At 48.3% G+C, this 25,063-nt stretch overlaps 2 protein-coding genes across 4 annotated transcripts in view; both read left to right on the forward strand.

Annotated features, from left to right (window-relative positions):
- Nucleotides 1-22,699, forward strand: part of PIWIL2 (piwi like RNA-mediated gene silencing 2) — a 131,917-nt gene extending 109,218 nt beyond the window's left edge. Inside the window, exon 24 of the mRNA XM_074384044.1 lies at nt 22,615-22,699. The gene's annotated coding sequence lies outside the window, so the exon portion shown is untranslated. The remainder of the gene's footprint in view (nt 1-22,614) is intronic.
- The window catches only part of SLC39A14 (solute carrier family 39 member 14), a 61,631-nt gene that overhangs the window by 5,770 nt on the left and 30,798 nt on the right, over nt 1-25,063 (forward strand). The window contains exon 1 of one of the 3 annotated variants that reach the window (XM_074384046.1): nt 22,704-22,793. The exons of the other annotated variants lie outside the window; for them this stretch is intronic. The gene's annotated coding sequence lies outside the window, so the exon portion shown is untranslated. Of the gene's footprint in view, nt 1-22,703; nt 22,794-25,063 lie in introns of those variants that run through there. 3 annotated transcript variants of the gene reach the window in all.

The following is a 25,063-nucleotide window of genomic DNA, read 5'->3' on the forward strand; positions in this document are numbered from 1 at the left end:
ATCCTGGGACCCCTTACATTGCCTTTTGTATATGTGGCTATCTGTATAGTGTAGTAAAAATTAAAACTGAGAAAAAAATCTTTTTTGCAGAGGCATGGTCTCACTGTGTTGCCAAAGCTAGTCTTGAACTCCTGGCTTCAAGTGATCCTGCTGCCTCAGCATCAAAACTGAGAAATTTAAAAATAGTTATTTATTCACTTATAAAGCAAAAATAAGGCTATTACATGTTAGCACAAAAAATAGGTTTCATGAAAAATAACTATTTTCCAAAATAGTCAAAAGAATGGCCTTGCTTTTACATTTTTAGAAAGTTCAGGATTTTAAAATAATTATTTATTGGATGATAATGAGACAACAGATTATAATAGGCGTAACTTAAATTTGCTGTTAAGAAGTCAGTTAAAAGTTGTGAGAACAAATCAAGCTAATCTGAGAACACATATATATTATACCCTAAACTTCTACCGTAGAAATTTCTCAGAAACTCATCATGACACAAGCACATGTCACATTTCACGTAGCTTCTGAAAAGTGAGAGTGAAAAGCTCTTAATGTCTGAATATTAGAATAAAAATAGTCTTTTACCTCAGGGACCCCAGGTGTCATAAAGACAGTAATTTCAAAATTGCTGTTCTAGATCACGTAATTTACTTTTCTAAGAAATCACACATTTTTCTTTGCATTTAGTTTTATTTTATTTATTTTTGAGACAGTTTCACTGTTGCCCCGGCTGGAGTGCGATGGTGCCATCTCTGCTTCCGCAACCTCCGCCTCCGGGATTCAAGCTATTCTCCTGCCTCTGCATTTTATTTATTTATTTATTTATTTATTTATTTATTTATTTATTTATTTATTTATTTATTTATGTAAGACAGAGCGTTCATTCTGGTTGCCCAGGCTGAGGTGCAGTGGCACAATCTTGGCTCACTACGACCTCCACTCCCAGGTTCAAGCGATTCTCCTTCCTCAGCCTCCCAAGTAGCTGGATTACAGGCTCCCACCACCACACCCAGCTAATTTTTTGGATTTAGTAGAGACAGGGTTTCACCACGTTGGTCAGGCTGGTCTCAAACTCCCGACCTCAGGTGATCCACCCACCTCGGCCTCCCAAAGTACTGGAATTACAGGTGTGAGCCTGCTCGCCCAGCCTGCATTTATTTTTTTAGGGTTTTTTTGTTTTTTCCTTTTTGTTTTTCCTGAGACAGTCTCTCTCTGTCACCCAGGCTGGAGTGCAGTGGCGTAATCTCAGCTCACTCTACCTCCCAAGTTCAAGCGATTCTCCTGCCTCAACCTCTCAAGTAGCTGGAATTACAGGCACACACCACCATGCCCAGGTAATTTTTTGTGTTTTTAGTAGAGATGGGGTTTCTCCATGTTGGCCAGGCTGGTCTCAAACCCCAGACCTCAAGTGATCTACCGGCCTAGGCCTCCCAAAGTGCTGGGATTAAAAGCATGAGCCACCATGCCTAGCCTTCAGTTGTTATGTAAATAAATCATAACCATTTAAATAAATAGAACCACATAAAGCTGGCTCTTGGCACTGGAACCGGCAATGGTGACAGCAGGTGGTGGAGTGGGGAGTTGGGGGAGGTTGGCCACCTGGTAAGGGGCTGTTGGCTACAGGGAGGGACTGGAGACCTGGGGGCTGTGATCAGTCCTGTGGTGGTCAGCTAAGAGAGCTGCTAAGTACCATCTCCATTCCTGAGATGCTTGTGAAATGTGTGAGCAGCTGTGCACATGTGGAAAGTCCGATGCAGGCTGTGGCCTTCCTGAAGCTGCAGCGAGTGGAACAGAGAAGTGCTTGATGAGGCCAGAGGAGGGAAGGCAGGAGCCGGCAGAGAAGGCTTCCTGGAGAGGGACTGAGTCACGTCTTGAAAGCTAGGAAGAAAGGGGAGAGAGCAGGGTCCTGGTAAGGAGAGGTGTGTGAATGGTGGGATGGCGTGGCTGATAAGAGGGAGCAGCAAGTGAGGTGGCTGGAGATGTAGGTTGGGTCCAGGAGTCTTGAACGGCTTGGGGGTCTAAGGTACCAGTGTTCTCTTCGAACATGGAGCTGTTTCCATATGGAAGACTTAACTGCTCTGGACGAGCAGCCTTCTGTCTTAGGGTGCAGCCTGTCAGCCTGCTCTTTTTCTTTTTCCGGAGTGAGACAGGGTCTCTGTCACCCAGGCTGGAGTGGAGTGGTGTGATCTTAGCTGACTGCAACCTCCCTCTCCTGAGCTCAAGTGATTCTCCCACCTCAGTCTCCCAGGTAGCTGGGACTCCAGGCACAGGCCACCACACCTGGCTAATTTTTGTGATTTTAGTAGACACAAGGGTTCACCTGTTAGCCAGGGTAGTCTCGAACTCCTGACCTCAAGTGACATGCCTACCTCGGCCTCCCAGAGTACTGGGATTACAGGTGTGAGTCACCACGCCCGGCCTGGCCTGCTCTCATCTGGAGCAACTTCATTCCCTCACCAGCGCACTTTCTCCAGCCTCCTGCCTCCTTCCTTAGTCCTCAGAAGCATGGAGCAGCCCCACTTCCGGCCTGAACATAGCCCTTCAAAGTCTCTCCCAGAAACTCCAATGGACGTGATTAACTATATAACACAGAATTCCTCCAAACCATTGTTTGGTCTTTTGTCAACTGTATTTTCTTCTGATGGTCAGAAGTGATACTTGCATATTGTAACGTGCAAAAAGTATTTGGGACAGGGGGAGTCGATAATCCTGCTGCAGTCTCTGCTTACATATTGGCATAGTTCCTTACAGTTGTTTTTTTTTTGGGCGGGGGGGGGGGTGGGGGGAGATATAATTGGCTGTCTACTCCCATCTTATCTTGACATCAAAATTTCTCCCTAGGCCAGGTGGGTGGATCATGAGATTAGGAGTTTGAGACCAACCTGGCCAAGATGGTGAAATCCAGTTTCTACTGAAAATACAAAAATTAGCTGGGAACAGTGGTGGGCACCAGTAATCCCAGCTTCTCAGGAGGCTGGGGCAGGAGAATCACTTGAAGACGGGAGTCGGAGGTTGCATTTAGCTGAGATCGTGCCACTGCACTCCAGCCTGGGTGACAGAGCAAGACTCCATCTCAAAAAAAAAAAAAATTCTCCCTAAGCATAACCTTTTCCTTTTATTTTGTACTTTTATTTTGAACTAATTTTAGATGTACAGAAGAGTTGCAAAAATATAGCAGAATTCCTTTATATTCCTCACCCCAGATTATAATGATATAATCAGGAGCAGGAAATCAACACTCACGTAACACTGTTAACTTAACTGCAGGCCTTATTTAAATGTCACCAATGTTTTCACCAGTGTCCTTTGGCTGTTTCCAGGATCTGATCTGGGATCCCACACCGCGTTTAGTTATTTCACCCTAGTCTGCTGCAGTCTGTGGCAGCCTCTTCCTCTTTTCTTGTTCGAATGTTGGAACATAAAGTGATGTTGCGTCCCTTCACAGTATCCATCATGACACAGGTTTTTGTTTTGTTTTGTTTTGTTTTGTTTTTGTTTTTTTTGAGACGGGGTCTCACTCTGCCCAGGCTGGAGGGCAGTGGTGCGATCTTGGCTCACTACAACTTCCATTTCCTGGGTTCAAGCAATTCTCCCACCTCAGCCTCCCAAAGTATCGAGATTACAAGTGTGAGTCACTGCGCCAGCCGTGCCCTGTCTGATTATTTCCTTTTCTGGTGGTGGTTTTTTTTTTTTTTTGAGACAGAGTTTTGCTCTTGTTAACCAGGCTGGAGTGCAATGACAAAATCTCAGCTCACCACAACCTCTGCCTCTCAAATCCAAGCGATTCTCCTGCCTCATCCTCCTGAGTAGCTGGGATTACAGGCATGCGCCACCATGCCCAACTAATTTTGTATTTTTAGTAGAGATGGAGTTTCTCCATGTTGGCCAGCTGGTCTTGAACTCCCAACCTCAGGTGATCCGCCAGCCTCAGCCTCCCAAAGTGTTGGGATTACAGGCATGAGCCACCACACCCGGCCTGGAGTATTTTCTTACTGGTGATATTTACCTGGGTTACTTGGTTGGTGTCTGTTTGATTTCCACACTGAAAAAAGGTTTTTTGTTTGTTTGTTTGTTTTATTTTTTTTTTGCGGTTGTTGTTTTTTACAAAAACTGAATGGGGCTGGGTACAGTGGCTCATGCCTATAATCCCAGCATTTTGAGAGGCCAAAGTGGGCAGGTCACCTGAGGTCGGGAGTTCAAGACCAGCCTGCCCAACATGGTGAAACCCTGTGTCTACTAAAAATACAAAAATTAGCCGGGCATGGTGACATGTGTCTATAATCCCAGCTATTCGGGAGGCTGAGACAGGAGAATTTTTTGAACCCAGGAGGCAGATGTTGCAGTGAGCTGAGATTGAGCCCTTGCACTGCAGCCTGGGTGACAGAACGAGACTCCATCTCAAAAAAAAAAAAAAAAAAATGGATAAACTGAAAGTTATCCTTCTTTCCCTTTGTAGTTTCTGGAGATACTTTGAGACTATGCAAATCCTGTTTCTCCTTGTACTTTCATCCCCGAATTTTAGCATCCACCTGTGGACCCCGCTCGCAGCAATGATTATTGTGATGTTTGCCTAATGATTCTCTATTTTCCTCTTCTACATTTGTTTATTAGAATTTTTTGTAAGCAAGAGCTGGCCCTGCTTTCCCATTTATTTATGCATTTGATTATTCATAATCAGATTTTATTGTTTTAAAGTTTTTAAATTTAAATTTATTTTTTTGAGAAGGAGTTTTGCTCTTATTGCCCAGGATGGAGCCCCATGGCATGACATCAGCTCACTATAACCTCCATCTCCTGGGTTCAAGTGAGTCTCCTGCCTCAGCCTCCCTAGTAGCTGGGACTACGGTCATGCCCCACCATGCCTGGCTAATTCTGTATTTTTAGTAGAGATGGGGTTTCTTTATGTTGGTTAGGCTGGTCTCGAACTCCCGACCTCATGTGATCCGCCTGCCTCAGCCTCCCAAAGTGCTACGATTACAGGTGTGGGCCACCACACTCGGCCCAGATTTTAGTCTATGGGTTAAAATTGAATAATATTGGCAAGGCAGGTGGATCACGAGGTCAGGAGTTCGAGACCGGCCTGGGCAACATAGTGAAACCCTGTCTATACTAAAAAAAAATACCAAAAATTAGCTGGGCATGGTGGCGGGCACCTGTAATCCCAGCTATTCAGGAGGCTGAGGCAGGAAAATTGTTTAAACCCGGGAGGTGGAGGTTGCAGCAAGCCGAGCTTGTGCCATTACACTCTAGCCCAGGTGACAGTACAAGACTCTGTTTCAAAAATAATAATAATAATATTATTATTTGTGGCTCAAATTGTTCTAGCTTTGACAATTTAGGAGCTCCTTCTAGTTGTCTCCTTCCGTTTCTTCTGGGAAGCCCATGTCTTTTTTTTTTTTTTTTTAATGTTTCCTTAATTTCTGGTACTACAGAATATTCCATGCTCATCTCGTAACTTCCCTGCCCCAGCCTTAGAATCAGCCACTTCTCCAAGGAGTTCTGGTTTCCTTTATTGGAGCCTGGTGTTTAAAAACCAAGGTGTGGTTGGTAGATATGTTCATTGCTACTGGAGTTGTCATTGCTTCTAGGTCCTCTTAGCAGATAAAGCTGGAAAACAGATAATTCAGCACCTATCTGTATACATGTTTACTAAAAAATTTGAGTTTGTCCTGCTACTTCTGATTCTGACCTAACCTCATAAATTCCTTTTTATTTTAGTCTTTCCCTTTTTTTTTTTTTTTTTTTTTTTTTGAGACGGAGTTTCACTCTTGTTACCCAGGCTGGAGTGCAATGGCGCGATCTCTGCTCACCGCAACCTCCGCCTCCTGGGTTCAGGCAATTCTCCTGCCTCAGCCTCCTGAGTAGCTGGGATTACAGGCACGTGCCACCATGCCCAGCTAATTTTTTGTATTTTTAGTAGAGACGGGGTTTCACCATGTTGACCAGGATGGTCTCGATCTCTCGACCTCGTGATCCACCCGCCTCGGCCTCCCAAAGTGCTGGGATTACAGGCGTGAGCCACCGCGCCCGGCTAGTCTTTCCCTTTTCATTATGACCTTTTCTCCTACAGTGAAAAACCCTCTCATTTTCTTAGTTGGAGTGAAGGTTATTTTCCACTGGCTTTGCTCTTATTATCGTGGCCCCGATTAATATACATTTCCACATGTGGACTGTTGATTATTTGATTCAACTCACCTTTCAGATGGTAACATCTGGAGGCAGAGGCGAGCGCTTCAAATACTCTGATTCTGTACCCAGAGCTGCACTGGGATGTACTGAACTCTTGATTAGCGTCTTACCTGCTGAGTACCCCATTCAGATCTGTGCCTACTCAGCTACGCTCTCCCTCTCTGCAGTTCACGTCTTCTGCCAACTGTAACTGTCTTTTTTTTTTTTTTTTTTCTTTTTGAGATGGAGTTTCGCTCTTGTTCCCCAGGCTACAGTGCAAAGGTGCGTCTTGGCTCACTGCGACCTCTGCCTCCCGGGTTCAAGTGATTTTTCTGCCTCAGCCTCCTGAGTAGCTGAGATTACAGGCATGCGCCCAGCTAATTTTGTATTTTTTAGTAGAGACAGGGTTTCTCCGTGTTGTTCAGGCTGGTCTCGAACTCCTGACCTCAGGTGATCCTCCCGCCTTGGCCTCCCAAAGTGCTGGGATTACAGGCGTGAGCCACCGCACCTAGCCTGTATTTGTCTTAAACAGTACTCCTGTCCACTTCCTAGCTTTAGAATTATTTGTGAGATGAGAACCATAGCCTAATGTTAGAAGCTGTAAGGCCTGTCTGGTCCACCGTCAGAACCCACTACCACTCATTTCCATACCACCTACTCTCGGTAGGTGTGTGTCAGAAGAGTGGGTTAATTGGAAGTAAACTGGGATAGGAAGGAGTGCAGAGACCCAGACTGCCTGACTCTGTCACCTGTGACCAGGACTTGTCACTTCATTGGTCTGGGGAGTGGAGGTCTGTCTATCAGAGCAGGCAAGTGTATTAGAATGACACACACCCATTTATCATTTCAGAATTCTTTTTTTTTTTTTTTTTGTGAGACAGAATCTCGCTTTGTCACCAGGCTGGAATGCAGTGGCACGATCTCAGCTCACTGCAACCTCCCGCTTCAGCCTGCAGAGTAGCTGAGACTACAGGCATGCACCCCCATGCCCAGCTAATTTTTGTATTTTTAGTAGAGACAGGGTTTCACCGTATTGGCCAGGATGGTCCCGATCTCTTAAGCTCATGATTGTCTCACCTCGGCCTCCCAAAGTTCTGGGATTACAGGCGTGAGCCACTGTGTGTGGCCCATTTCACAGTTCCTTGGGCCAGAAGTCAGAGTACTGCAGGACTGGCTTCTTTGCTGGGGGTCCTAGAAGACGAAACTTAGGGTGTCAGCTGGGGTTTCAGGGTCTCTGCCAGGCTCAAGTGGTTGTGGAAAATGCAGCTCCTTGTGGCTGTGGAACTGAGGTCCCTTGCCCCTCACTCCTGTTTTTCATTGCTGGCTGTCAGCCAGGGAACACTCTCAGTTTCTAAAGGCCCCCATATTTCCTTTCCACGTGGTCCCCTCCATCCCCGGTGACCCAGCCTCTCCCACACTGAGTCTTTCTCAGCTTCAACTCTTTTGGCCAAAAGGAACCATCCCTTTTAAGGGCTCACCAGATTCATTTTGGCCCACTCTGGTCAATTTCTTTGTCTTAGGTCAACTAAGTTGGTTGGCAAATACCCACAGACTCACTTTTGCCACGCAGTGTGCTGTGATCCCAGGAGTGACGTCTCATGTGTTTGGGTCCCGCCCACACACTGGTGAGGGTCACAGGAGTCATCTTAGCGTTCTGCCAGCTACAGCTCACATGATCAGGTGTTAATGCTAGCAGCAAAGTATTTACCCATGGATCTGTGTCCCATAACTCCCCTGGCAAGTTATCAGAAACTGGGTGGCTTAAAAATGACAGAAATGTATTCTCTCACAAGTCTGGAGGCCAGCAGTGTGAAATGCAGGTGTCACCAGGACCATACTCCCTCTGACAGCTGTAGGGGAGAATGCTTCCTTCTTTTCCCAGCTTTCGGTGGCTCTTGGCATTCCTTGGCTTGTGGCCGTGCCACTCCCATCTCTGCCTCTGTCTTCACCTGGCCTTCCCCTCTTGGTGTGTGTCTCTGCATGTCCAAATCTCCCTCTTCTTTCTCTTATAAAGACATAGGGCTGGGCATGGTGGTTCATACCTGTAATCCCAGCACTTTGGGAGGCCGAGGCAGGCAGATCACCTGAGGTCGGGAGTTCAAGACCAGCCTGACCAACATGGAGAAACCCCATCTCTACTAAAAATACAAAATTAGCTGGGCGTTGTGGTGCACACCTATAATCCCAGCTACTCGGAAGGCTGAGGCAGGAGGAGGCTGAGGTTGCGTCGAGCTGAGATTGTGTCATAGCACTCTGGCCTGGGCAAGAAAAGCAAAGCTCTGTCTACAAAAAAAAAAAAAAAAAAAAAAACCAGCTCATTGGATTTAGGGCCTGTCGTAAATCTAGGACACTTTTATCTTGACATCCTTAACTGATTTTATCTGCACAATCTCTATTTCCAAAGAAAGCCACTGTCTGAGATTTCAGGTAGACAGTTATTTTGGGGGGATGGTATTCAACCCACTAGATTCAGGGTGGGGGGAAATGTCACTTAGTAAACTCTGGTCCACAGAGCTGCCAAAGAAAAGAGTTTTCTTTTAGACCTAGGAGAGAAGGCAGGCCTGGCTGCTGTGGAGGCTGGGGCCCAGCCTCGGGCTGTCTGCTCCCCTCATGGTGACACAGATCTGAAAACCAGGTGGGTGGAAGGCTAGCCTACAGGCCCTGTGTCCTTAGATACTTTGCAATACAGTTAGCTCTCAGTCTCTGTCTGTGGGTTCAATAAACCACAGATGGAAAATATTTGAGAAAAGAAACAAAACTAACAATATAACGATTACACAGAATACAAATAAACACAGTATAGAAACTGGTTATGTGGCAATTACATTATATTTGATACTATAAGTAACTTAGAGATGATTTAAAGTCTGTAGGAAGTGCGTAGGTTATGTGCAAATACTATGCCATTTTATGTCAGGGACTTGAGCAACTATAGATTTTGGTATCCTGCAGGCGGCGAGGGTGTCTTGGAACCAGTCCCCTGCTGATTTCAAGAGATGATTGTACCAACAACTTGCCTCTGTACAGAGAGCTCTGGTTGAGTGTAGGATGGGCAGAGGACAGACTGTGGTACCCTGTGACAGAGAGGGAAAACTGAGGGCAGAGTTTAATCGTGGAGTGTCATGCTTAGAAGCGACAGCATCGTCTGGTTGAGCAATCTTGAAGTGTCAAGCCAGTTACTTGGGCAGAGAGGGGCTGTGTCACTGGGTTAGGGACGCATGCACAGATGCCAGTCCAAGACTGGAATCTACTTAATACCTCCAAGTGAAGATCTTCAAAAACAGAGCAGAAAGCATCCCCCTCCATCCCCACTTATCATCAGTAAGCCTCTCCATTCCCCTTTTTTTAAACCCTCTGAGAGAGGGTCTCACTGTGTCCCCCAGGCTGGAGTACAGCGGCTCGATCATGGCTGACTGTGGCCTTGACCCCCCAAGCTCAAGTGATCCTCCTACTTCAGCCTTCCAAGTAGCTGGGACTACAGGCATATACCACCATGCCCAGCTAATTACTGTATTTCTAGTAGAGACAGGGTTTTGCCATGTTGCCCAGGCTAGTCTTTTTTTTTTTTTGAGACGGAGTTTCGCTCTTGTTACCCAGGCTGGAGTGCAATGGCGCGATCTCGGCTCACCGCAACCTCCGCCTCCTGGGTTCAGGCAATTCTCCTGCCTCAGCCTCCTGAGTAGCTGGGATTACAGGCACGTGCCACCATGCCCAGCTATTTTTTTTTGTATTTTTAGTAGAGACGGGGTTTCACCATGTTGACCAGGATGATCTCGATCTCTCGACCTCGTGATCCACCTGCCTCGGCCTCCCAAAGTGCTGGGATTACAGGCTTGAGCCACCGCGCCCGGCCGCCCAGGCTAGTCTTAAACTCCTAGTCTCATGCAACCTGCCCCTACTTCGGCCTCCCAAAGTGCTGGGATTACAGGAGTGAACCACCATGCCTGGTCTCTCAAAAAAAAATTTTTTTTTTTTTTTTAAGACAGAGTCTCGCTCTGTCACCCGGCCTGGAGTACAGTGGCACGCTCTCAACTCACCGCAACCTCTCCCGGGTTCAAGCGATTCTCCTGCCTCAGCCTACCAAGTAGCTGAGACTATAGGCGTGTGCTGCTATGCCCGGCTACTTTTTGTATTTTTAGTAGAGATGGGGTTTCACTGTGCTGGCCAGGCTGGTTTCGAACTCCTAACCTCGTGATCTGCCCGCCATGACCTCCCAAAGTGCTGGGATTACAGGTGTGAGCCACCACACCTGGCCCGAAATGTTTTAAATGCAAGAAAATATGGGTGTATATGCCTATACTTACAGGGCAGGAGAGGATTTTCCAAGCATGTTACTAAAAGCAGAAACCTTAAAAAGGAAAATCGTGGTATATTTGGCTTTACCTCTTTAAAAATTGTCTTGGCTGGGCGCCGTGGCTCACGCCTATAATCCCAGCACTTTGGGAGGCCGAGGCGGGTGGATCACGATGTCAAGAGATCGAGACCATCCTGGTCAACATGGTGAAACCCTGTCTCTACCAAAAATACAAAAATTAGCTGGGCGTGGTAGCGGGTGCCTCTAACCTCAGCTACTCAGGAGGCTGAGGCAGGAGAATTGCTTGAACCCAGGAGGTGGAGGTTGCAGTGAGCCGAGATCGCGCCGTTGCACTCCAGCCTGGGCAACAAGAGCAAAACTCCGTCTCAAAAAAAAAAAAATTGTCTCAATAATACCAGTTAACAAAATTAAAAGGCAAACAACTAAAAAGGAAGAATATTTGTAATGTGACAAAAGGGTTAATATTTTGCCATATAACAAGCCAGTTTAAAAGAATGAATATATCAGCGAAAACAGGCAAAGAAGGCCGGTCCTGCTGGCTCATGCCTGTAATCCCAGCACTTTGGGAGGCCGAAGTGGGCGGATCATCTGAGGTGAGGAGTTCAAGACCAGCCTGGCTGACATGATGAAACCTTGACTCTTCTGAAAATACAAGAATTAATCGGGTGTGGTGGCACGCGCCTGTAATCCCAGCTACTCTAGAGGCTGAGGCAGGAGAATTGTGTGAACCCAGGATGGGGAGGTTGCAGTGAGCCGAGATCGTGCCCCTGCACTCCAGTCTGGGCATCAGAGTGAGATTCTATCTAAAAAAAAAAAAAGGAGGGGGGGGGGCGGCAAAGGAGTAACCAGGCAGTTTGTAAAAGGAGAAGAAATATAAATGTTAGTAAATGTAAAACACTGATAATCAAAGAAATGCAAATTAAAAGAATTAGAAAAATAGGTAATTTTCGACCTATCAGATTGTAAAGATGGAATATTTTAATACTTAGTGAGACTCCTATGAAATAGGCACGCAAACACAGGTAGTAAGAGTATGGAATTAGTTAACTGCTGGTCAGTGGTACAAAGCTGTAGTCCCAGCTACTTGGACAGATGAGGCTGGGGAGGATTGATTGAGTCTTGGGAGTTCAAGACCAGCCCAGGCAACACAAGACCCATCTCTTAAGAAAAAAATTAAAAATTGGCCAGGCGCGGTGACTCATGCCTATAATCCCAGCACTTTGGGAGGCAGAGGCGGGTGGATCACCCGGGGTCAGGAGTTCGAGACCAGCCTGGCCAACATAGTGAAATCCTGTCTCTACTAAAAATACAAGCGTGGTGGCACGTGCCTGTAATTCTTGCTACTCAGGAGGTGGAGGCAGGAGAATCGCTTGAACCCAGGAAGCGGAGGTTGCAATGAGCTGAGATTGTACCATTGCACTTCAGTTTGGGCAACAGAATGAGACTCCATCTCAAAAAAAAAAAAGGAAAAGAAAAATTAGTCCAGGCCCGGTGGCATGTGCCTGTAGTCCTAGCTACTTGTGAGGTGGGAAGATCCCTTGAGCCCAGGAGTTGAAGGTTGCGGGGAGCTATGACCGGACCGCTGCACTGCAGCCTATGCCGCAAAAGTGAGACTCTGACTCTATTAAAAAAAAAAAAAAAAAAAAAAAGTACAACCTTGAGGGTTTTGCTTTGCTTTTGTTTTGTTCCTTTTTGAGACAGTCTTACACTGCCACCCATGTTGGAATGTAGTGTCGTGAGCTCACCTCACCATGGCCTCTGCCTCCTGGCCTCAAGCGATCCTCCTGCCTCAGCCTCTTCAGTAGCTGGGACCACAGACACATGCTACCATGCCCAGCTAATATTTTTTCATTTTTGGTAGAGACAGAGTTTCATGGTGTTAGCTAGGCTGGTCTCGAACTCCAGGGCTCGTCATCTGCCTGCATCAGCCTTCCAAAGTGTTGGGATTACAGGTGGGAGCCACCGTGGCCGGCTAGGGGTGGTGGTGTTTTTTTTTAACCTGAAGATAGGGAGCCCTGTCCATGCAGGTCTTCTGCTGGCTTTGATGGAAAGCTGGGTATGATATGAGCCAGAAACGACCACCAGGAAGTGGTCCTAATAAATATGTGTTAACTGTAACCTCTGAGGGCAGGGACTGCCTCCCAGCCAGTTTGTCCCTGGGTCTTAGGATCCCTTTCATTCTTGGAAGATCCCTTCTGTCCCATAAGTCTTTTCTTTGTTTCCTGCTGGAGAACAAGGAGCCAGCTCATCAGAAGCACCTCTTCCATCACACAGGGATCGCTGGGCTGCTATCCCGGAGGGACCAGGAGGGGCCAGGAGGGTGGCAGGCCTACACCAGCTGTATTCTTTCACTTATTTTACTGGAAACCCTAAAAGATGTTTCGGTGTGGGAGCAAGTGGGGTGGGGTGGGGTATGTATCTTGCTATTTGAGAGACTCCTGTAAGATTGAACAGTCTTCACTCTCTGTCCTTTCCTGGAAACCAGAGGGCCCCGGCCAGGCCCCAGGAACTGGGCGCTTGTTTCCTTAGAGCACAGTGTACTTGAGGCTTGGGGCCAGGTGGAGCCATACTAGCAGGGAGGCTGGCCCTGCTTTCCCTACCGGGAAGCAGAGAGGACAAGGCTTCCAGCCCTGGAATTCCTCCCTGCCCCCGCCCTTCTCTCCTCCTGCTCACTGAGGACGCGTCCTGTGCCCTGTCATCCCAGGCTCATGTGACACCGATTGGCGTATCTGTATTCCAATTCCAGTGCTGACCATTTCTCCAGGGCTGGCTATGTTCCATCTGATAGGCTGGGCAAGTTCTCAGGCCACCAGGTCCCTGGGTGGTTTCCAGGGGCAGCAAGCCATGCTGTTCCCATCTCCCTTCCCAGAAAGGTGCAAAAATTACAAAGTCACCCACTCCCCCAGGCCCAGGCCTCTGACCAGGTGCCAGCTCTCAGAACAGAAATTCCACGTCCCAGTTCCTGTTCCTGGCTCCTCCGCCGCCCCCTAAGACCCAGCAGACGCTCTGCGGTGCCTCCCACAGCAGGAGCCTTGACCAGGGGTAAACTCTGGTGTGTGCTGCAGCTCTGCTGGCAGCCCCCGGCTGTGGCCTTGGTTACGTTGGCATCGCTCCCTCTTGGCAGCACTCACAAGCCCCTCCCCCAGCGTGTCAGGATGTGTGTGATGACAGCAAAACTCAAAATTTCCATGAGCCACTGAGAAATTCTAGAAACAGCCTGTACTTGTGGACTTTCCTTTTTCTTCCCCTGCTACAGGGAAGAGGAGGTGTTATTTTTGGTGGGATTATCACTGGTTGACCTTCTCAGGGATGTGGAAAGGGAGGCTGCTTGCCGGGGCCGGCCTCTCTCCCACTGCCTGCCTTTGTGTCCCACACCCCACCTCACTTTATGTTAAAAAATAATTTCTGGCCCAGCACGGTGGCTCACGTCTGTAATCCCAGTACTTTCAGAGGCCATGGTCAATGATCACTTGAGATCAGGAGTTTGAGACTAGCCTGACCAACACTGAAACTCCGTCTCTACTAAAAATACGAAAATTAGCCCGGCATGGTGGCAGGCGCTTGTAGTCCCAGCTACTGAGACAGGAGAATTGCTTGAACCTGGGAAGCAGAGGTTTCAGTGAGTGGAGATTACCCCACTGCACCCCAGCCTGGGCAACAGGACTGACATTCCATCTCATTTAAAAAAAAAAAATCGTCATCCAATGTTTTATGTTTCTACTCTGGGCTGGCATCTCTGGCGCTCTGGGGTCTTCAGTTCTACTGAAGCGGCGGCAGGAGAGGGGTCCCTGGCCATCTCCCCAAGGTTGCTTTTAGTTCACGCGGGCATAAAGACCAAAGAAAACTGAAATGTGTGGCACCTCATGAACGGGCAGTGGGAAAGTAACATGCTCTCAGCGGGTGTTCTTCGGGGACAGGCACCAGGTTCTATTGCGTCCTCCAGTCTCCGCTCTCCTGCAGCTGACAGTCTAGTTAGGAGGAAGTGGATAATGAAAAAGGACTTAATAGGGCATTAGGGTTGTGACTGCCTGGGAGTGGGCTTTTGTCCACGGTGAAGAGGTGACGGTTTAACTGAGACGTGTTATGAAGATCTAGGGGAAGAGCATTCTAGGCAGAGGGAATAGCAGGTGCCAAGGCTCTGAGGTCAGAATGAGCTTGTGGTAAAGGGACGGGAAGAGGGACCTGGGTGGCTGGAGCCCAGTGAGTGAGATGAGCCAGTTATATGGGCAGCAGGATGGGCAAAGGCCAGTTGACACAGTGGTTTATAGACCAGGAAGAGGAGTTTAGATTTTATTCCCTGTGACTGGGCGCAGTGGCTCATACCTGTAATCCTAGCACTTTGGGAGGATGAGGTGGAGCATTATTTGAGGCCAGGAGTTCAAGAGCAGCCTGGGTAACAGCGAGACCCCCATCTTGAAAAAAGTTAAAAATAATTAGAATAAAAAAGATTTGATTCCTCATATAATAGAAAGACTTTGGAGGGATTGAAGCAAGGAAAGTGATGCGATCTATTTGTACTTTAGAAGTATGACTCTTGGCCGGGCGCGGTGGCACACGCCTGTAATCCCAGCACTTTGGGAGGCCGAGGCGGGTGAATCACGAGGTCAAGAGATCGAGACCATCCTGGTCAACATGGTGAAACCCCGTCTCTACTAAAAATATAAAAACTCAGCTGGGCGTGGTGGTGCGTGCCTGTAATCCCAGCTACTCAGGAGGCTGAGGCAGGAGAATTGCCTGAACCCAGGAGGCGGAGGTTGCGGTGAGCCGAGATCGCGCCATTGCACTCCAGCCTGGGTAACAAGAGCGAAACTCCGTCTCAAAAAAAATAAAAGAAGTATGACTCTTTTTTTTTGAAAAGGAGTTTTTTTTTTTTTTTTTTTTTTTTTTTGCTCTGTGGCCAATGCTGGAGTGCAGTGGCACGATCTCAGCTCACTACAACCTCTGCTTCCTGGGTTCAAGCGATTCTCTTGCCTCGGCCTCCTGCATAGCTGGGATTACAGGCATGTGCCTCCGTGCCCCGCTGATTTTTGTATTTTTAGTAGAGATAGGGTTTCTCCATGTTAGCTAGGCTGGTCTGGAACTTCTGACCTCAGGTGATTCACCTGTCTGGGCCTCCCAAAGTGCTGGGATTACAGGCCTGAGCCACCACGCCCAGCCCATATGAAAACTTGGATGACTCTTTCATTAAGCTGTAAACTTAAGATCTGGGCACTTGATATGTGTATATGTTCAACTTAAAAGAGAGGAGTGGGGACTCTGACATAACAGAGCCAGGTGCCAGGGGAAGCTGGAAGCCCAGTTAAGAGATTTTATTTTATTTCACCATTTCCTCCATCAAATTCCTTGTATTCCATTCACTTTGCAAAGAAAACTTGGATGAGCTCTTGTCCTCGGGGAGTTTACATTGTAGTATCTTCAGATTCAGATAGTCCTTCCAAATTTTCCTGGAGGGAGCCTTGAAGAATGAGTAGCATTCAAAAGGTGATTGTTGGCCGATTGTGGTGGCTCACGCTTGTAATCTCAGCATTTTGGAGGCTGTGGTGGGAGGATCTCTGAGCCAAGGCACATAGGACCAGCCTGGGTGACAGAGTGAGACCCTGTCTCTACAAAACAAGAAAAAAATTAGCCAGGCATGGTGGTGTGAACCTGTGGTCTCAGCTACTCGTGAGGCTGAGGTGGGAGGATCGCTTGGGTCTGTGAGGTCAAGGCTGCAGTGAGCCGTGATCGTGCCACTGCACTCCAGCTTCGGTAACAGAGCGATACCCTGTCTCAAAAAAAGACAGGCGGTAATTATTAAAAACTCGGACTCTGCAGTTGGTGTTAAAGTCGTGTCGTGGTTCCCTCATCCACGCTCTTGCTAATGGGCTTTTGGGTCAGCTCTGGGTTTTTGTTACTGTGAATAGTGCTGCCCTAAGATGTCCTCGGGGTTGAAAGTCACCCAGACAGGAGCCTTTCTGCATTGCAAGCTAAAAGCAGAAACCCTTTCTTTGTGGCAGTCTGATTGCTCCCTGGGCTTGGCGTTAGCTGGAAAGGGGAAGCCTTTAAGTCTGGTTAGAATGTTGATCCCTTTTAATAGGCAGGCCGCCAGTTTGAAGGACGAGGGGAGTGAAAGGGCAAGTGGAAATACTTAAATAGTTATGCTGTCAGGGAAGTCACTTTTTCTGTGCCGTCATATTATCTGGAAACTGCCATCATACCTACTACTTTGAGGTTTTAAATCTGAGGAGAGGGAGCCTTGTGTGAACGGGTCTTGGATCTTCTGGCCCTGATTGAGAACTGGGTGTGATAGGAGCCAGAAGCCTCTGGCCTGGAACCCATCTGTGCGTGTGCTCTAGACAGCGTCTCTGCAGAGCCCTGGACCAGGCTCCTTCTGCTTCCTTTGCGTCTCTGACAGGGAACTCCTGCCCTTGACTTCTGGGCTGGAAATAATGCATCTGCATTGAAGTGCCTATCTTAGCTATTCTGTCATGTCTGGGGGTCGGGGTGGGGGGCGGTGAGGGTGTGTCTGTTTCTATATGTGTTTGCACGGTGAGTGTGTGCATGTACACATTTAAACATGTACACATTTAACCCCACAGGACTGTTAGGAAACAACCAAAAAAACCTAGACGGCTGGGCGCAGTGACTTACGCCTGTAATCCCAGCACTTTGGGAGACCGAGGTGGGGCGGATCACAAGGTCAGGAGTTCGAGACCAGCTTGGCCAATATGGTGAAACTCCATCTCTATTAAAAATACAAAAATTAGTGGGGCATGGTAGGGGGCACCTATAGTCTCAGCTACTTGGGAGGTTGAGGCAGGAGAATCGCTTGAACCTGGGAGGCAGAGATTGCAGCGAGCTGAGATCGAGCCATTGCACTCTAGCCTAGGCAACAGAATGAGACTCCATCTCAAAAAAAAAAAAAAAAAGGTAGCCTAAAATATAAGGTGTGTCATTCTAAGACTGTATGATGATATTGAAACTAAGCAGGAGGTGAGACTGTTTCTTGGATGGGGATGGGACTGATGCTGGAAGATTGAGGTAGATCCACGATGGTCCTCAGTCCTGCCGTACACCTGTTTTCTTCCATTCGGGACCTTCACACCTTGTGGGGCACGTGTGAACCACTGACATGAAGGGGACTTCCTAGTCCTGTGGCCAGGAGGGCTGTGGAGATGGGAAGGTGTAGGATGGAGGGGTGGAACTTGTCAGATGGAGCCCAGGGCCCAGGCAAGAGAGCAGTGGCCGGTAAGGGTGACAGTGGGCAGGAGACCAGTTGGACAGACCCCTGACTCCCAGGCAGAGGGGCCGTAGCACGGAGCTGGAGGGAGGGGAGTGTTGGGAGTTGTGCTTTGGGTGGGGAGGGGCGGTGGTGAAAGGAGGGAGGGGAGGAGGTTCTGGAAGGGAGGGGCTATGTGGCCAGGAGAGAACAGGGCCTGGAGTGTTGCTTTCTGTTCAGGAGCCTGGAATCCGAGGAGATGCTCTGGGTTCGTGGTGAGGCCCGCAGGGAGAAAGCAGAGGATGTGGGAAGGCCTTAGCTTCGGTAATGGGTTGGTGGCTGCCAGTGACCTTGAGCCAGAAGAATGTGCTGTGTGGGAGGTTTGGACAGCCGGAGGGAAAATGGAGGAATTATGATTCATTTGTCTACCTTTTTCACCCAATTTGGAAATATGGGCTTTTCCTTTCTTTATTTTTTTTCAGTAACCCTCTTTCTCATGAGAATAGAGCTTCTTTATTAATTTGTTTTTATTAATAAGTATTTCTAGTTACTGAGAAATCAGAAGTTCAAGATGCAGCCCCAGCCTTTTCTGCTGGTGCCCTGGCGGTGCCCTGTAGAGCAGTGATGACGCAGGTGCTGGACGGGAAGGGCCCTTCTTACCTGCGTTGGTTAAGAGAGCTGGAGTTGGAATGAGAAAGCTCGGCCTGTGTTTCTGAGAGTGGTGGCCCTCAGACTTGAGTGTGCATCGTGGTCGTCTGAGCACTTATTAAAACCCAAATTGATGGCCCAACCACAGAGTGTCTGATTTAGTGGGTCGTGGCGGGGAATGCTAAGTTTGCACTTCCAGCAAGTTCCCAGGTGATGGTGATGCTGTGTTCCAGCAACTGCACTTTGAGAACCCTTTTCCTGGAGAGATTATCACACATAGCTCCGCGTCTCAGCTGCAGACTGGCATGGGTGGGGTCTTAAGGAGGCATTGGGCTTCAGTGGGCTTGGGGGTGGGGAGGCAGTGGTGCAGGAGGACCCGAGGGAGGCGGGGTAGGCTGCAGGCAGGTGGTCTCGGCTTCAGGCCCAGCAGTGGGGCTGCCGCTGGGGCCTGGCTTCTGGGGGCCACTTGCTGCCCAGGGAATCCAAGCGTGCTTCGCTGCTGCAGTGAGGGTGCTTGTCCTGGGCCAGTGGATAGATGTGAGCAGAACACAGGCTAAATGTTTGCCGAGGGCCCACCTCTCCTCCCCAGGGTAGTGAGGTGAGGGGCTCAGGGAGGCTGTCACCCATTTTGAGAGGTGGGGTGTGCACAAGCTTCTTGTGAGAGGCCCTTAGAAGCACATTTTGCCCAGGGTACTGCTGCCAGAGAGTTGGAGTTTACATTTATTAATATTTCTTTTACTACTTTGCTGTCTTTTTACAGTCCAGGGTCTTTGGGTTTCCACATCTGTTATGCCGTGAATTCACAGGGAAGAGGTTCCAGCAGCTCAGGCACCTACTGGTGCTCCTCGCGGTGCCCGGCTCTGGGTGGGCCAGGCTGGCCCTTCGGTTGAACCCTCTTTCTTTCTTTTTTTCTTATGCTTCCTTCTTTTTTGGGGGGGATGGAGTTTCGCTCTTGTTGCCCAGGCTGGAGTGCCATGGGCCGATCTCGGCGCACCGCAACCTCTGTCTCCCGGGTTCAAGTGATTCTCCTGCCTCAGCCTTCCCAGTAGCTGGGATTACAGGCGTGCGCCACCATGCCCGGCTAATTTTTTATTTTCTCTTCTTCTTTTTTTTTTTTTTTTTTTGAGACGGAGTTTCGCTCTTGTTACCCAGGCTGGAGTGCAATGGCGCAGTCTCGGCTCACCACAACCTCCGCCTCCTGGGTTCAGGCAATTCTCCTGCCTCAGCCTCCTGAGTAGCTGGGATGACAGGCACATGCCACCATGCCCAGCTAATTTTTTGTATTTTTAGTAGAGACAGGGTTTCACCATGTTCACCAGGATGGTCTCGATCTCTTGACCTCGTGATCCACCCGCCTCGGCCTCCCAAAGTGCTGGGATTACAGGCTTGAGCCACCGTGCCCGGTCTAATTTTGTATTTTCAATGGAGATGGGGTTTCTCCATGTTGATTATGCTGGTCTTGAACTCCCGACCTCAGGTGATCCACCCGCCTCAGCCTCCCAAAGTGCTGGGATTACAGACGTGAGCTACTGTGCCCGGCTAGTGCTTCCTTCTTTTTCTGGTTATTTTCCTGCACGCGTTCCAGGAAGCGGTGTCGGCTCTTAGAGTGCTCTCTGTGCTCAGTACGCACATTTATTCTCTTGGCCAGAATCTTGCCCTTAACTTGTTTGTTTACGGCAATGCTGACAGCACACTGGGGAACGCTGCAGATGTTTTTGCCATAGTAACATTGGTGGGTCATTCCTTTTGTGAACAGTACCCATTCGCTTGATGTCTAATGCCTTCAGTATCACCTTAATAGATTCCCATGTATGTGGTCAAAGGAACAACTCCATGTTTTCTTTCTTTTTGACAGTAGAACGTCCTGCAATAACAACTCCATGGGTTTTCTTTGGAGAGAGAGTCTTATCTGTGGCCCAGGCTGGAGTGCAGTGGTGCAATCTCGGCTCGCTGCAACCTCTACCTCCTGGGTTCAAGCAAATCTCCTGCCTCAGCCTCCCGAGTAGCTGGGACTACAGTTGTGCACCACCACACCTGGCTAATTTTTGTACTTTCACTAGAGAAGGAGTTTTTCCATGGTGGGCAGGCTGGTCTTGAGCTCCTGGCCTCAAGTGATCTGCCCACCTCGGCCTCCCAAAGTGTGGGATTACAGGCACAGGCCACTGTGCCCAGCCTACAACTCTGTTTTCTAGAAGGCCTGGAGAACATCTCTCAGGCACGTCTTCTCTTTCCCTTTGTGTTCATCATTTGGGCAAATCGCTGGAAGATGGTGGTTCCAGCTGAAAGGCTTTTTAAAATTTTTTACTTTTTTTTTCTTAGCAGACAGGGTCTTGCTCTGTTGCGCTGGCTGGGGTGCAGAGTTGCAATCATAACTTGTTGCAGCCTCAAACTCCTGGGTTCAAGCAGTCCTCCCACCTGAGGCCCTCAGACTGTCGGGATGACAGGGGCGAGCCACCACATCCAGGCCTTGAACCAGCCTTAAGTGTGTGACAGCCCTGCAGGGAGAGCCTGGACACTTTCTTCTGGAGGGGAGACGGTGGGACATGCATTTTCTTGGTGTGGCTCATGGCAGGGACGGTGTGATTCTGGAGCAGGTGGCTTCTTGCTCCATAGCTGTCTGGTGGCAGCCCAGTTCTGCAACTTGATCTTTGCAGGTAGCTCCTGGGAGTTCAGGAGCTACTTGAGTCTTTTAAATTCAGCTCTTCCAAGGAGTCTCTAGGCCTTTTAATATCCTGTACAAAATCCCTTTCTGCTGAAATTGCTTAATTGCTCCTGACCTATACATCCCCCTTGTCAGCATCGTTTCAGGTTTGCTTTCCCTGCTACGTTGAGGGCAGGTGCGAGGTCCTTTGCATCCCCAGTACCCAGCATGACTTCTGGTACTTAATTGGTAAGCAGTAAGTATTTGTTAAGTGGATAAACTCTTGGAGTGAGTTTTTAAAGCCAGTACGTGATAATGAGCTAGCTTTTAGTTCAATTAATATAAATGAAATTCAAGGTCAGGGATTGTTTACTTTAGACAAGTGTGTAATAGGTGGTCATGACATCTGACTTCAGATGATCTGGGTTAGAGTTGGTCTGTGGCCCAGGAGGAAGGTGGTTCAGAGCTCCCTGGTGTTTACCAGGCTGCAGGGGCAATGCAGGCAGATTCAGTTAGAAGGGAGGCGAAACTTCTCTGCCTCTAGCCCTGTATGTGCCCAGCACTATGCCAGGCACTGTTGCAGCCAGGGAGGAGAGGAGGACATAGAAGAAATGGAGAGAAAGATGCATTTCAGGAAGTTATCTTCAAGGAATACAAATCTAGCTGGGGGGCTCCCTGGAAGACAAGGTAATGAGGAGTCCATAGTAGCCAGAGGAAAGGCTGGAAAAGTGATCCAAGATGGCTTCCTGGACGGAGAGGTAACTGAGCAGAAGCAGAATTCAGGACTAAGTGAAGGGGTTATCCTGAGAAGTCAGAAGATAGGGAACAAGGAAGGCACTGGCCTCAGTGCTATGCCACGCATCCTTTAAGGTCTGTCTTGATCAGAGTCCGTCTGCAAGCTCAGTGCTTTCATAGTTTAACTGTGCCAGATACACTTGGGAAGTTACTGGCAGGCCCCAAAGTTGAACGCAGGGTTGTGACACGTCATGTGGTCTAACGATTTGGCCACTAGATCATGTTTTCTATTTATTTATCTGATCCTGAATAACAAGCTGGGAAGTTCTGCTTCATGGGGTGGCATAAGTGATGGAAGTGAGAACTGTGTTTCCTAAGCCGCGTGTCCGGCCACATGGTCTGACAAGCGGGAGTGATCTTGGACAACAAGGAGAATTTTGCAACTGTCTGGGAAATGTTGATGAGTGAATGATGAGAAGTGAGGTGACTCTGGCCCTGGCCTCGGGTGGGGAAAACACCGGCTGGCCACTGCGGGCCTTTCCCCGGTCCCTGCCCACCTGACTCAGTTGCTTTGGGAAGTTCCCTTTGCTCCAGCTCCAGCTGGGCTGGAGTGAGCCTGGCAAATGTGCTCCCTCCCTCTCTCTCTCCTCCTGGCTCCAGTGCCTGGGCCTGGCTGTCATTAAACTCACTCTGCGCTCAGCATGGGGCTAAATAAGCCATTCCCTGTCTGTGCCGCCTGCCTGGGGCCCTGACCACCCGTCTGCCTCATAACCTCCTCCCACAGGCGCTGGCAGACGCAATGGCGGCTCAGTAAATATTAGTTGGTGAACAGCAGGCTCAGGGTTCTATATTTGTTCCCTGCTTCTGGGTCACCACTGAGTTTCTCTTTTTTATTATTATTTTTCTTAGTTTTCCCATCCGGTGCTTCCCAGCAGAGCGAAGTTTCACAGGGAGAGTGAGTGGGCTCTGCTGGCCGCCCTCCTGCACTGTCTGGAAATTTCCCACCCTGGGTGGGCTTTGACCGCGCCAAGGCTTGAGGCGAAGTTCCTGGGAGCCGGAGCTGGAAGAGGAGAACGCATCCTTTTAGGGTATGGAGGAGAGCGGTAGGTGGGAGGGCAGGAGGAGGCAGAGGAAGAATAAGCCGATTAAGCTCCTGGGCAGGGCCGAGTGAGGATTGGCTTTCCAGCTGTGAGACTTGCTGTTTGCTTGAGTGAAGGTGTCAGCCCAGGTCAGCTTGTCTGAGGGGAGAGTGGCTTCTCAGATGATGTTCCTTGGGTGAGTGGGGAGGGCCAGGGGCTGGATGGTTTTTCTCAGAGCTCTTTCTACCCTCGGAGAAGCCTGTAGGGCAGAATTCACTTGATGACCACGCTGCCAGACGATTGGTTTTCTGATTTCATAAACTGGGACTTACACAGATGGTTGTATCATTGTTAGTTTGACCATGAATATCGAGAGTATATTCATCAAGCATCTGTAGAACATTTGGCAGTTTCTATAGCCAAAGTTTTTTTTTAGTTGATTTATGTTATTTTGATGATTTTTTTTGAGACAAGGTCTTGCTCTGTTGCCCAGGCTGGTGTGTAGTGGCACAGTCAAAGCTGACTGCAAACTCCAACTCCTGGGCTCAAGCAGTCCTCCCACCTCAGCCCCTTGAGCTGGGACTACAGGCATGCACTATAACACCCGGCTAATTAAATTTATTTTTTTCTTGTAGAGATGGGTGTCACTATGTTGACCAAGCTGGTCTTGAACTCCTGGCCTCAAGCAATCCTCTTGCTTCAGCCTCCCAGAGTGCTGGGTTTACAGGCGTGAGCCATCACACCTGGTCTGTAGCCAGATGTGTTAATGATGGCTTCCATGGGTTCTAGCTTTTGTGCCATACTTAGAAAATTGTACCTAACTCCTTAATTACAAAAATAATCACCAATTATATTATGGTACTCCTACCACCAATTGGTGGATTCAATGGGTTGAAATACAAGAAACCCCAAAACACTCCAGATCCTACCAACCCAGAAATAGCCATCGGCAATATTAGGTGAACGCTACTCCAGGTATTCTTCTCATGCCTGTAATTCCAGCACTTTGGGAGGCCAAGGTGGGCGGATCGCCTGAGTTTGGGTTTGAGACCAGCCTGGCCAACATAGTAAAACCCTGTCTCTACTAAAAATACAAAAAATTAGTTGGGCGTGGTGGTGCATGCCTGTAATCCCAGCTACTCAGGAGGCTGAGGCAGGAGAATCACTTGAACCTGGGAGGTGGAGGTTGCAGTGAGTCGAGATCACACCATTGCACTCCAGCCTGGGCGACAAGAATGAAACTCTGTCTCAAAAAGAAAAAAAGAAAAAAAAAAAGTATTAAAATTTCACTGAATGTGACAGAAGAAAGAGAAGCTGCAGTAAAATTAAAGGAATTAGTAAGCTTTGAAGAAATATGTTTTTTACAACAGAGATAATTTCCCAAAAGACTCCGGTAAAGTCAACAGCTTGTGAAACAGATGCTATCTTGTTTCCATTTTAGATAGTATCTATTGACTCTTGACTATGAAAACTGAGGACAGAATTCTCATGTTTTTTTCTTATGTCTCTTTTCCCTGATATCCCGATTGTGTTGGTTACATTATTGTCCACTTTTATAACATTTAGATTGTGTCCTGTGACCATAATCTCTGTAATGATTTTTTGTTGTTATTAAGACAGGGTCTAACTCTGCTACCCAGGCTGGAGCGCAGTGGCGTGATCTCTGCTCACTGCGACCTCCGCCTCCCGGGTTCAAGCGATTCTCCTGCCTCAGCCTCCTGAGTAGCTGGGCTTACAGATATGCACCACCACACCTTGCTAATTTTTGCATTTTTTATAGAGATGGGTTTCACCATGTTGCTCAGGCTGGTCTCAAACTCCTGGGCTCAAGCAATTCACCTGCCTTGGCTTTCCAGAGTGCTGAGGTTGCAGGTGTGAGCCACCACCCCTAGTCCGGTAATGATTTTTTGTTATTTCTTATCAGAAGGGTTTTAATGCTCACCATCAGTCCTCTTTTGATGTTTTCTGCATTCCTGAGCGGTCTGTATTTCCATTTCTGTATTAATTACATGCATTTCATTGTTAAGTCGTATTTCCTCCCTAGGAAGGGGACCATATTTTCTGACTTCTTTCCTACCCAAGAATTTCTGCCTATTGTCTTTACCAAATTGTACGATATGTTGGCTGAGGATAGTATTCTTGGCTCATAGTTTCTTTTGTTCAGAATTGTGGAGACGTTCTGACAGTCTTTCATTCTCTTCTGACACTGAATGGTGCTATGGGAAAGAAGAAGGCAGTCTGAATTTTTTCCCGTTTAAGAGAAGTTTTAGTGTGTTTCT

This window comes from Saimiri boliviensis, chromosome 13 (genome assembly GCF_048565385.1).
Source record: "Saimiri boliviensis isolate mSaiBol1 chromosome 13, mSaiBol1.pri, whole genome shotgun sequence".
In the NCBI taxonomy this organism is placed as follows: Eukaryota; Metazoa; Chordata; class Mammalia; order Primates; family Cebidae; genus Saimiri; species Saimiri boliviensis.